This window comes from Euprymna scolopes, chromosome 40 (genome assembly GCF_053919585.1).
Source record: "Euprymna scolopes isolate OS-2025 chromosome 40, ASM5391958v1, whole genome shotgun sequence".
NCBI lineage: Eukaryota > Metazoa > Mollusca > Cephalopoda > Sepiida > Sepiolidae > Euprymna > Euprymna scolopes.
This window is the reverse complement of record NC_136521.1, coordinates 49,577,628-49,591,430: the sequence shown is the minus strand read 5'-3', so window position 1 is coordinate 49,591,430 and position 13,803 is coordinate 49,577,628.

Below are 13,803 nucleotides of genomic sequence, written 5' to 3'. Positions count from 1 at the left end.
ATATTATATATATTATATATATTTCATATATATAATATATATATTATATTATATATATTATGTATAATATATATATATTTATATATATTATATATATAATATATATATTATATATAATATATAGTATATATATTATATATATATTATATATATATATAAATATATATCATTATATATATTTTATATATATTATATTATATATATATATTTATATATTTTATATATATATATATATATATATATATATATACATATTTATATATTTATATATATAGTAGCAGGAGGTACCCGGCGTTGGCCGGGTGTTTTTAGGTGTGTATGGGGGGATAAGTAATAACCCTGAAAGGATGTTAAAAAATCGGAAAAACCAAATCCCCCCCCCAAAAAAAACAGCGAAAAAAAACTGCTGTGTGTATAGGGGGGGGAAGTAAACTAAAGAATAAGCGAAGTAAAAAAAATAAAGAAACGTTGCCCGCTTGTCTAAAGATGTAAAAGAAAAAAAAAATTTTTTGTCATGAGTCTGGATTGAACCCGGATGTGAAACTAACTCCAACTACTTAACTGTCTAGACTAAGAGTAAGAGGAATTGATTATAGCGTTAAAATAACGGTTATAAAACGAGTGAAAGAGGTTTGATTGACAGATAGGCATTAAATGAGGCCATGGCGATAGCGTTACTAGATGACCTAGCAGTCGTTTCCTGTCTAGACCTCTCTCTCTATCTGTCTGTCTGTCTGTCTGTCTCTCTCTCTCTCTGTTTGCGTTTGTGTATGTGTGTGTGTGTCTCTCTCTCCCTCTACCTCTCTCTCTCTCTCTCTCTCTCTCTCTCTCACACACTTCGTCTCCCTTACTCTAAAGACTGGAAAATGGCGCCTGGCTGTTTTCATTTTTAAAAACTTCGATCGTTAATATTTTTTGGAAGCGTATTTTTTTTTACTTCACATGTTTTGCTTGTTATTTTTCGATTAACTATCGTATATAACTATTTTTAATGTGCTAATAAATTTGGTAACGTTGCCATAGCGTAGAAGTTCATAGTTTAGCCTTAATTAATTTTTTTTACCGATAACAACATTTTTAAATTGTAAATTCAGACCGCCATTAGAGCTTGCTGACGTCAAGATCACGTGACATGACTCAGCGGGTTTTAAATACAAGTTGACCCAAAATAAACGGCTGCGTCTATACTTTATGTAGAAGAGTTGGCGCCTGTATTTTTGGGGGCAGTTATAAATCGATTTAAAAATATGTAATTTTAACATTGAAATGTCACTTTTTTGTCCCCTCCCCCTGCAGAAAATCGATCAGTTGACGCACTTCTGATGGTCATTTTGGGCCAATTTTTCGATATTTGTCGTCCAGAAAGTGGGACTTTCATATGAGACCAAGTTTGTGAATTTTTGTTCCGTCAGTCGAAAGTTTTTAGCAGACACACAAACATACATACATACATACATATATACATACACACAAACATACATACATTTTCGCTTTTATATATATATATAGATAGATTATAAATAAATAAATATATAAATAGGTTTATATCAGTTCAATGAATTAAACAATAAAAATAATTTTTTGACGTACGGTTTTTAAAATGAAAGATTTCCAAATTTCGTTATGTCTTTTTTAAGAATTGTTTTTGTTTTCTATTTGTTATGTTATAGAATGTTTGCTTTCTCTAATTGATATTTATTGATCTCTAAAATCCGTAAAATCATTGTTATATCATAATGTTTCATCCTTTCCCGAAGGGTTACATTTGATATTAAAAAAAAACAAAAAAAAAAAAAAAAAAAAAAACAGGGTGAGCATTATCTCGGCCTCCACTGGTAGAATTATTATTAATTTATTTAGTTAAAGAAATTTATTTATAATTTATTTAGTTAGAGAAATTTATTTAGTTAGAGAAAAATATTCAGGGAATATGTTTTGATAGAAAGGAATCTTACAAAACAAATTATGTCGGTTAGGAACTTTAGCTGAGACTTCTTAGATAAGCAATATACGGACAACTTCCATCAAGTGATCGATACTACTGGTACTTTAGATGACTTTTATCACTCTTGCTCCAAGAAATACCAATGATTATTCCTAGCTTTATATTCGGCTGTTGCAATAAAGCACAGTCATTTGCAGTGGTTACTGAAAGAAGTAGCCAATACTGGAACCACCGCAGGTTATTGTCTTTAAGCGATCGCTTATGATAGTCAGTGTAAAACCTCCTTGTGAGTAAACCTTGAGGAGGTTTATTGCCGTCCAAATTCTGGTGAAGACCAATGGTTGCTGCTAACTGTTATGTGGTGGCGTTTTGGATACGTTCATAACGTAGTATCTGTCTCATGTTATGGCGGGCAGTGCCAAGGATCAGAACGATTATTATTGTTTATTGTTAATTTTTTTGTAGATTCGAAAGATTTTCAGAAAAATGTTTTAAAAAGAAAGAATGTTATGTAAAATATTTTTTAAATAATTAAGTGAGGAATTTTGGTTCAATGAAAAAAGGTATGAATAGAAGAAAAGTATAAACAAAGTTTGGAATTTGGTTTAGTAAACAACGATGTGGCGCACGTGATAAACAACATTGTTCTCTCTGGCCGACGTCAGAGACACGTAGGTCAGGAGAATTCAAAATTAGGAATTAGTCATGAAGGAGACGCGGAGGAGACGAATTGTGCTTTAGTTAGTCATTAGGTTAGAGCTGATATGAGTTGCCTTTGTATTCCAGTGGGAGTATCTACGGACCAACTAAGAAAAACGTAGGTTAAAAGTAAAAAGTTGCAAACTCCAAGACATGGAACATTTTGGAATAAAGATTTGGAAACGATTACTCTAGTTCTATTCGGAAGAAGAATGGCTTCATTTTCGGGTGCCTACTGCCATAGAAGAGAGAGAGACAACGAAATAAGTATGCGTCAAGCAGAGAAGGGTTTCTTCGTCAATTGTTAAAGGTTTGCGTTCTTGTCCCGTTCGTTACTGACATGGATATGCGAAAACACCCATATACACATAGAAAGACTATTGCAGGTATACCTTATATACACCAGACATAAATAGAAGCAGTGATATCAATCCATCTACACAACATTTGTTCGATTTGGTAATACAATACAACAAGAAATTAATAGTAAGCGGCCGTTAAGATAACGCAAATTCATCTGCAAAGATTATCGAAAGAGGTTGGTTGATTGTTTTGTTTTACGGCACATCAACCTTTTTCAGGTTATTTAATGCCGAATCTAGTTATTTTGAGGAACGATTTTTAATGGAGTATATATAAATTTTTTAAAGTCAGATTCTATTTAACCCATAGTTGGGACCCTAACAGGTACTACCACTCCGGGTCAGAGTGGACCTGGGAGCAATGGCAATTAAAGGGTGGCTCCACACTCCCCAAGGTCCGCAAGGTGGGGCCTCACCATCGGATATAGTTTTAGGTCATATCCAGGACCATCGAAAGAGGTGGAGAGTACCGGAAATCTGTGGAAATTTGTTGCCACTGAAACTCCAGACAAAACCACAAGTTGTTCTTAAAGAGAAATCTTTCATGATGATTTGTGTGGCTACTCCTAGTGAGTAAACAATAAGATAAAGAAGAAGAATCCAAACTAGTGGAACCTGTGGGAATTCCACAGTGGACTCATTCATATGTAATATATTGATGTTAAAATTCTGTAGACGTTCAGCGTAAATGGAGACGTTCTGATATTATTGTAGCTCTTTTGTTAAAACTGCGAAAGTATTTATCTAAGTTAGCAGGGACGCAAAGTACGCTTAAATATGATATTTTAATTCTTGCAGATTTCGTATATATTATTTTAGAGTTAATGATCTATCGATTTTTAGATATAATAAAGTTGCGATTTCAAAAATAAAAAAAATATATCCATATGACTTGGGTGCATCAGCTTGAATCGAAACTGAAACCAAAACTTATGAAGAATTCTTGGTAAAATTATTTTATACAAGAAGTGGAAGTTCATAACAACTAAACGACAGTCACTCCGATGTTACATAGGGTGGTGCAGACCATTTTTAAAATTAAGGGCAAAGATGAAGGTCCTAGTCTATGTATATATGCTCTCTTACAGCACACACCACTGAATCGGTCATGATCAAACCTGGCATGATGATGGTCCCTCACTTAGGGATGATACACACTATTTTTCAAGTTAAGGGTCAAAGGTCAAGGTTGTATCATATATATATATATATATATATATATATATATATATATATATATATATATATATATATACTCTTACAGTCCACACCACTGGACCGATCATGACCAAATCTGATATGATGATTATCTCCGACCTAGGGATGGTGCACACTACTTTTTAAGGCGAAGGTCAAATGTTAAGGTCGGGACTTTGCTAGTAATAATAATATTAATAAAAATGTAAAAAAAGTTTTTTTTAAACTTAAAGTCCCATGGACGAACAACGTACGAACAAAGCTCCTTATAAAAATGCGTTGACGTATCCTTACATCATTTTCCGTCTTTCTGTGTTTTTTTTTTTTCAACTAATTTGTATGCGAATATTTGACTAAAGATGTTATTTTCTTTCTTTGGTATTCAATGTTTGCAGCAAATTTCGCATCTGTTCTTTCTCTCTCCCAAACACACTCCTCTCACTTTTACTCGCGTTCTCTCTAACAATGTCTGTTGCTCTCACTCTTTCTCTGTCGCAATCTCTGTCGTTTTCTCTCTGTATCCTCTCTCTTCTCTCTCTGTGTCGATCTGTCTTGTTCTCGCACATGCCTGTTCTCGTTTCCGTTCTCTCTCTTGTCATAATCTCTTTCCTCTCTCACAATCTCTACCACACACACGCACACACGCACACACACACACACACTCTCTCTCTTTCTCTCTCTCTCTCTCGTGATCTCTGCCGCTCACTCTGTTTCTGTTTCGCTCTGTCTTGTTCACGAACTTGCTTCTTTTCAGTTCTGTTGTTTCTCACTCCATCTCTTACCCTCTCTATCTCTGTCGCTTTCTATATCTGTCGCTCTCCCCCTCTCTCTCTCTCTCAAACTCGCTTTAACTTTCTCTATGTCCTCCCTATCTATCACCCCCTCTCTCTCGTTTAAGATCCCCCTATCTATTTCCATCCCTATCTATCATCACCCACCCTCTCTCTCACTCGTTTAAAGTCTCCCTATCTATTTCCATCCCTATCACTACCTTCCTTCCCTCTCTCTCGTTTAAAGGTTCCCTATCTATTTCCATCCCTATCACTACCTTCCCTCCCTCTCTCTCGTTTAAAGGTTCCCTATCTATTTCCATCCCTATCACTACCTCCCCCCTCTCTCTCCCTCTCATTTAAAGTCTCCCTATCTATTTCCATCCCTATCTACCACCTCCCCCCTCTCTCCCTCTCATTTAAAGTCTCCCTATCTATTTCCATCCCTATCTATCACCCTGCCCCTCTCCCTCCCTCTCATTTAAAGTCTCCCTATCTATTTCCATCCCTATCTATCACCCTCCCCCTCTCTCTATCTCGTTTAAAGTCTCCCTATCTATTTCCATCCCTATCTATCACCACCCTCCCCTCTCTAACTCATTTAAGGTTTCCCTTACTATTTCCATCGCTATCACTAACCCCCCTCTCTCTCACTCTTTTAAGGTCCCCTTATCTATTTATATCCATATCACTCCTTCCCTCTCTCCCTTATTCTCGTGTTTCCTCAATTACTACATATGATTAAGAATCATCTTCATCATTTAATTCAACGAATATCATTAAACTTGAGACTTTAATCAATATTCACCATTAGATTAAATGTAGAATTGTCTGAGATGCTATTTTATCCGTCGTCATTAACCGTTTGCATTTGAAAGTGCACAGTATTCTCATAACGACAAAAGATTATATCCAATCAACGAAGAGACATTCAAGTCGAGAGGTTTCATGACGTAAGAGGTATTGTTACAGTTAATTGTGTCGTGAATTCGCATTTCAACACTTGCAACTGAATGATGGTTGTTCAGTTTAGACTTATTACTTTTAGACAAATCTCGTGAGCGAGATTTTTATTGGAGACTTTGTTTTTCGCGCCAAACTTCAAGTAGACGGAATATCAGTTCCTGTAAAAATTTGGTACTCTTGCATAATTTTGACCCGAATTCCCGTGAATCCCCGTCAAGCATGTATCGGGCGAGACCGGCAATTATCGGTGTCAGCCGAGCGTCGTAACAGACGCAGACTAATGAAAAAAAAAAACAAACAAACCAAAAACAAACCAGAAAAATACAAATACAAATAATCATAAAAAAAATACCTTGAAAAATAAAAATATGTTTATTTCATTTTAGTATTTCATTTTTTCTTTTCTTTTTTTTTTGCAAAATATTTATCAACAGAAAGTTTGCTTTTTTCTCCAAGAAAATATTTTTTAACCGTATAATTGTTGGGTGTAAGTACAAGTTTTTTTTTTGTATTTTCTTTTTTGTAACCGTATTTTTTTTTCTTGTTGTTTTTTTTTTCAAGACTTGTTGTTCAGTCAAGTTCTTTTGGTGGCACTTTCCATTTGTACATCTCCAGGAGAAACCATCCTTTACACACGATCTCTTAAGTAAACATTTGTGTTTATAAATGTTGCACCTCATTTTGGGGGGGACAGCAATTTCTTCTCCTGACAATACGAGATTGTCTGCATCGATGTTTTCATTTCTTTTTCTAATATGTATAGATTTATTTTCTTGCCTGTTATTTTTCTGTTTGGCGAGTTTGAAAATATATTTGTCAGTTTTTCTTTTTTGTTGTTGGTTTAGTCGCTTTTTTTCAGTTCGAATGTCGTCTGATTCCATTTAGATAGCACTTTTTCATTGGGTTAATTAAACTCCCAAAAATTCAATTAAATAATAATAATAATAATAATAATAATAATAATAATAATAATAATAATAAATAAGTAACTAATTAGAAAATAAAAAGTCACCCCCGCCCCTTAATATCACCTTAAAAATTACTAAAAAACATAACAGAAAAAAAAACTAAATAAATAAAATAAAAAGTCGAGTTAGCGTTTCAAGATTTGAACAACGCTCTTCGGCTGACACCGATTATTGCCGGTCTCGCCCGATCCATGCTTGACGAGAATTCACGAGAATTCGGGTTAAATTATGCAAACGTGTCGAGTCGTATTGGATAATATCCGATTATTAGGGAACGTTTTCTCTAATTGCAGAAAGGCATCAAGGAACTCAATGTCTCTGCAGTTATTCCCTAGAATGGGATCTTGCATTAATTGCCCCTTTTGGAAACATTTTGACTTTAATCTACTTTCAACTTTATTGTGCTAATTAAATCGTGATTCTTCAAGTTTTGAACTCCCTTTCTTCCTCAGTCTCGACGGATTGTTTTTCTCCTTCATTGGGGGAACATTACCCAATGATGCTTAAATAACCAAGGATACAATTGAACATTTCAGCTTCCTGCAACAGATATCGACATCAACAACCCTCAACTCGCCGACGTTGAAGGGAACTAAACAAACAACAAAAAGAAAAGACTACCTTACAGATCTGAAGGATCGAAGCTAAACTTGCCAAAATTATTACAAACACAGACCCTGAAAGTTACAACTTTAATCTAACTGTTAACTTTGCGAATTTTCGAGCCTTCACGATATTTTCAGTTTAGGGGACTGAATCCCCACAATGTTAAAACTGATCCTCGTGATCATATTTAAGTATATCCGATTGTCAGACTACAGTTTCCGAGGTTTGTGGAGTATGGTGTTACCTGATGTTGGCTGGATTGTTCACCGCACAGATTAGGGGCCTGGCTATTGACAGGACCTAGTCCGGTTCGTTCTGCAGAAGCGCTTTCGTAAAACTCGCATCTGACCTTGTGCATAAACTCTCACAGAGGATGTAAATAAATACCTATTAAGTAGTATTACTCCTTAGTCTACTTTTATGAATTGTAGTACCTGTCAAGATCCCATCTATTAAACAGGTCAGAATGTACTTCGGGAATGACACTAAAGTGTCTTTGGTACTCTTTGGTAAACTGTTCCTTTTATTCCATCACACAACTCCGTTTGGAGTCACCCAGTAGTTGGTTATATATTACAGACCGTATGTCAGTGACAATTAGGTTAGCTAGTTTGGATTTTGACAAGTGTCATACTGAGTGCATAATAACCCGAGTTTGCAAAACAGCCGATACTCATGTGTATCGGGATATCTAAAACAGTCCCCTATTATCATGTTTGAAACCGACGGTACCAATGACTTATCTCAACTAAAGTTTCTGTAAATAAAAATAGAAATAATACGCTCTCATTTTTGGATTTTTTTTTCTTATAATAGAGCACTCGGCTGGAATCCTTTTTCCAAAAAAATATAACTCTTTCTATATAGTTATGTAGGCGTATATATTTGTTTAAAAAATTTTGCCTACCGAACTCCACTGTCAGTTTTTGGTCTACAGACATGAAGCTTTATATATGAGCTGATCGAACCCATGCGAAACTTTATATTTGGGTTTTAGTCGGGGAAAATGTAAGCAAAAGTGTGAAAATTAAAAAAATGAAATTTGTCAGGTGAAGGGCAAACGACGGCATTACGATTATGCATGCGTGATGTAATAGCTATTGGTTCATGTTTTAATTTTTAGCTTTGCAGTAAACCTATATCTATCTATCTATCTATATATTATATACCTATCTATATATATATATATATATATATATATATATATATATATATATATATATATATATATCTTTATTCGATTGGCAAAATTTTAGAATAATTATAAAAAAGTGAACCATAGCGGAAATTCAATCGACTAAAATAAGATGGAAAACGGGGTGAGGAAAAGAAAAAAAATGGCGGAAGTTACATGCAACAAATGTACAATTCAATAAAATAAATAAGTCGATTAAAAACAAGATCGTTAAAATACACCCGAAACGCTTTTCGTTCAGACTAACTTTTCAAGGGTATAAGTCTGAAAATTATTATTTTTTAGAGTATTTGGTAGTGGAATGGAGTAAGAGCGGAGAGGAGTTAAAAAAAAAAAAAAAAAAAAACTATGACTACCCAAATAATTCTAATTGAAGCCGAAGGTTTCTCTGCTTTCACAAGGTAGGGGGGGGCTGGAAATGATGGCAAGTGCTTTGAGGACAGATAGGTGGAATTTTGTACGTCCTCGGTACAAAACAGAAAAAAAAAACACTCCGGAAAGAAAGCAAGACCGCACTCCTTTTTATCGACCAAGTGTTGGCCGATGGACGATTCTATCAATTGAGACTTTCTCGTGGTAGGTTGATGGTCTCGGATGAAGCGGGGAACATGTTGGGCGATTCTGACCTGAAGACGCTGGGTCGTCTTGCCTATATAGACGGCACCACACCGACATTGAAATTTATAAATAATATTACTTGTTTGAGAGATAGGCAAGACATCCTTATAAAATTTATATATATATATATATATATATATATATATATATATATATATATATATATATATATATATACATATATATTTAAAATTTTTATAAATACATATATATATATAACACATATATATATATTTTAAATTTTTATAAATATATACATATAACATATATATATATATATATATATATATATATATATATATATGTTATACCGGCCTTTCTATGCACAGGGGAAATTACACCGGTTCTCACTATATATATACTGCCAGTAATGTCTAAACCGGTGAGAAGGAGCAAAAGTACTCCACTGTCTAACTGAGCGCTAGTCAGTTATACCCGTATTCCTACCTTTGTACCTGTGATGTTAATACCTTAACCCTAACCCTAACCCTAACCCTAGCCTTAACCCTAACCCTAACCCTAACCCTAGCCTTCACCCTAACCCTTACCCTAACCCTAACCCTAACCAATTTTAACTTGATTTTCTTGTTTTACTATTATGACACAACAATATATATATATATATATATATATATATATATATATATATATATATATATATATATATATATATTAGTGTTGGGACTACTAACCGGAATTGGAAAAATCGGAAGATATGGAAATATCGGAATCGGTATCGGAATCGGAAAAATTGATGCCTATTTTCCGATGCCAAAATGATTCTTTAATTGTCTTTTTTTATTTGATTTTCTTTAAAGTAAAATCTTTAATTGCTAGTAATAATGATAAAATAATAAATATTTATTGATTTTAAAAATAATAGTAAAGCTAAAATCGATAGATCATCCTCCACAAGTGTATTTTTAGGTTTAGGAAAACATCTGCATATTTAACATGTGTGTGTTTTTTTCAATGAAAATCGGAGAAACTAACAAAGTTATAGTAAAACAATTAGAAATTTATAAGGAATTGGAATCAGAATCGGTAAGTTTATCGGAATCGGAAATTCAGCACGGAATCGGTAATTGTATCGAAATCGGAAAAATATTGGAACCGTCCCATCACTAATATATATATATATATATATATATATATATATATATATATATATATATATATAGTCTTTGAAGTTTTTAACCTTTAAAACTATACAAAAAAAATATTTTTTATCATTCGTTAGAAAACCATCTAGTCAGTAAGTTATTTAATCACCTGCAATCACTGCATCAACTCGCTCTCGAATTTACTATAGTATCAATAATTTATTTTTCAAGGGATCATCAGTTGTTTACCATGAAACACTGTTTCGAGGATTTAAAAACAAAACAGTATATTACATCATGGCTCCTCAGCAGTGTTGATCAAACACCACCACCCTTAATCTTAGGAAGAAGACATGTTACAAACATTTGATCCAATTTCCTATTCTTAATTGCAGTTACTAACCTTTTCATACTATAAAAATGAATTTCTTACCTGTGTGATTCATCAATTTCCACATTTAAAATGGATATATTTTTTAATTTATCAGTCTTGTATTTATAAGATTACGGATTAATCCATTTAACTACTTATCACCCCCACTATAATTAGTATTTAGTATATTTACATTCTTATTTATTTAAAATTAGATATATAAAGGTTAAAAATATTTTAGCATATATACATATATAATTATTTTTTTACTATAATAATTAAATACCTACAGACACTAGTGTTTCATCCTGTCGGGATTCTTGAGTGCAGGGTGTCACGATTAACACCAGCCGAACGATTCGAACCCCGCAACACGAGACATCTCTGGCTCGAATGGCGGAGACCGTATCCATTCGGCTACCATTAATCGCGTGAAATAGCGTTGAATTTAAACATTTTAAAATTGACAATCACCATCCTTCTTGAAGAAGCCCGCATAAATCGGGCGAAACGTTGAGTACCCAGGTCCTTCCACCTCCATTTTATTTCATATCGTCGGATTTAATCCAGCTCAACAATCATATATATATATATATATATATATATATATATATATATATATATCTGTGTGTGTGTGTGTGTGTGCTACTCGGAAAGTTCTAGATGTTTGTTAACAATTTTTTTATACATTACAAACTTAATTACCACAATAATGGTATATTGTATTGTTTCTGCTTTATATATAAAAAATGTTATTGGCAATTGCATTTTAAAGATTTATTTTGGAGAATGTTATTTCTTTTTATGAATTTATCTTCGATCCAATTTAGCTACTCAGCATTCCGTTTGCATAGTCATGAATGGTTAGCAATTATCATTGTGTGTGTTTCAATTATCTTGTAAAAAAAAAAAATAGCATAACATTTGTAGAATCGTAGGCATCTCCACCTTCCATATTTTTTTCAATCCATCAGATCGACAAGAACAGATAATCTATATTGATCCTCATTTATTACAAAAGCTTTTAGCTGCATTAAACTCGCTTCAAGTCCTTATTCACGAATCTAAATTTATACTCGTTGCGAACAATCAAAACGAAGGCATCGTATAATTCCAAAGAAACGTACCATTTTACCCTTGCCAAAATACCATCGTTTCGATTGCAACCACAAATTTACAGCGCAATTAATTCTGCATCGATTATTAAATAGTTAAGTACAACAAAGAGAACGACGATTCTTTTCAGTTGCGTGTAAAGATCGTTGGAGATTTACGATCGCAAAATTCGCCTTCTAAATTTACACATAATTACGAATTACAACGGAATAATTTGTTTTGTAGCGTTTCTGAGCGTTCAACTCGATTTAGTATCATTTGATGAAAAATCCAATGCGATTTGCTTCGAACGAGAAACGTCATTTTTTTTTCTTTTCTTTCATTTTTTTTTCTGTTTAATGAAAAGGCTAATGCCCGGATTTGCGCGCACACAACATAATGCTTCATTGCGCATGTGCAAAGACGTGCGCACTTGATCGCGTCTATATTATCAAGTGAGAATAATAGCACACATATGCATCTATGAATAGACGCTAACCATAGGGCTATACCACATATCGGTACCTATGCATTTTAAGGGTTTCGCAATCGGCAGACCTGTCCGAGCGGTTTTCGAATAATACCGAAAGTTGCCGAAAGACTGAACGTGTTAACCGTAATCTTCTATGATATAAATCTCACCTCTCTGTTTAAATGTATGTATGTAATAAGGTATGTATGTATGTATGTATGTCTGTATGTATGTATGTATGTATGTCTGCCTAAAACTTTCGACAAAGGCGACAGATTTTCACGAGATCGGTAGCGTTTTGAAGATCGATCCTTTCGGACGACAAATATCGAAACATTAGCTAACAACATTAATTACTTCACCCTCAACTAGGCACTTTTCTACAGGGAGGGATCGTTTTTTTTTTTTGCCGATATTTTCGAAAGTCATTCCCTCTTTTCGACTTATCAGCCTTAATTTATCCCTTCCCCACCCGGTTTGGCGATGGATGCAACAATAAAGACGTCATTTTTTTTTTTTTAACGTTCTTTCCTCTTTCGCGGTACGGGTGCGAGCCTGCCTGCCCACTGCCACTTTTTTTTTTTTTTTTTTTTGCTCAACACACACTACCAAACACCCGGGCAACGCCGGGCAACAGGCTAGTACAAAATAAATTACAAAGCAAACATTTGTTGTCTTCCATTGGTTTCTTATAAAAATCTAAATATCTATATTGATTTGAACAAAAAAAAAAATTTTTAAGCATTAAAAAGGAAACATCATATAAAATATATAATAATTTGATTCATATTATAAAAAGAATAAAACCAAATAACGTTTCTTCCTTAAAAGATTTTATGTATTTATCGTAAAGAACAAACAAATTTTCGACTTATAAAAAGTTTTCATCAGTTTATGAATTTTTTTTTTTTTTTTTTTTTTGGTTCCCCGAAAAAAAGGAGGGTAGACCTGTAATATTGATACTTTTGTATTATTAAAAAAAAAATGATGCTTTTGATTTTTATCAAACTTTCTGAAAAGTTGTAACAAACTAATTTCTTTATAATTTTGTTTGTCTATACTTCGCGATAAGTCTTGGGTGTGTCCCAGGGGCTCTTTCAGGGCTAAAATCACCACTTTTGGGGGACCATTTTATCATATTAGTCCAAAATTTGATGTGTATGTCTATTTAGCAGTTTAGCATGGTGTTGAACTTAAATTTAAATATGTTAAAGCCTTGGGGACTTTTGGGGCTAAATGGGGGGGTCAAATGATGGACTTAACCATTTCTTTTTTTGCATGGTGCAGAACTCAAATTTACGTAAGTTAAAGCCGAACACTGTACCATTTGTTCATTTTCACCGGGATTTGACGTCCCCTAGGAACTTTTGGGGCTAAATGGGTGGGGGTCAAATGCTGAACTTAGTCATTTTTTTATGCCTCATTCACTGTGCA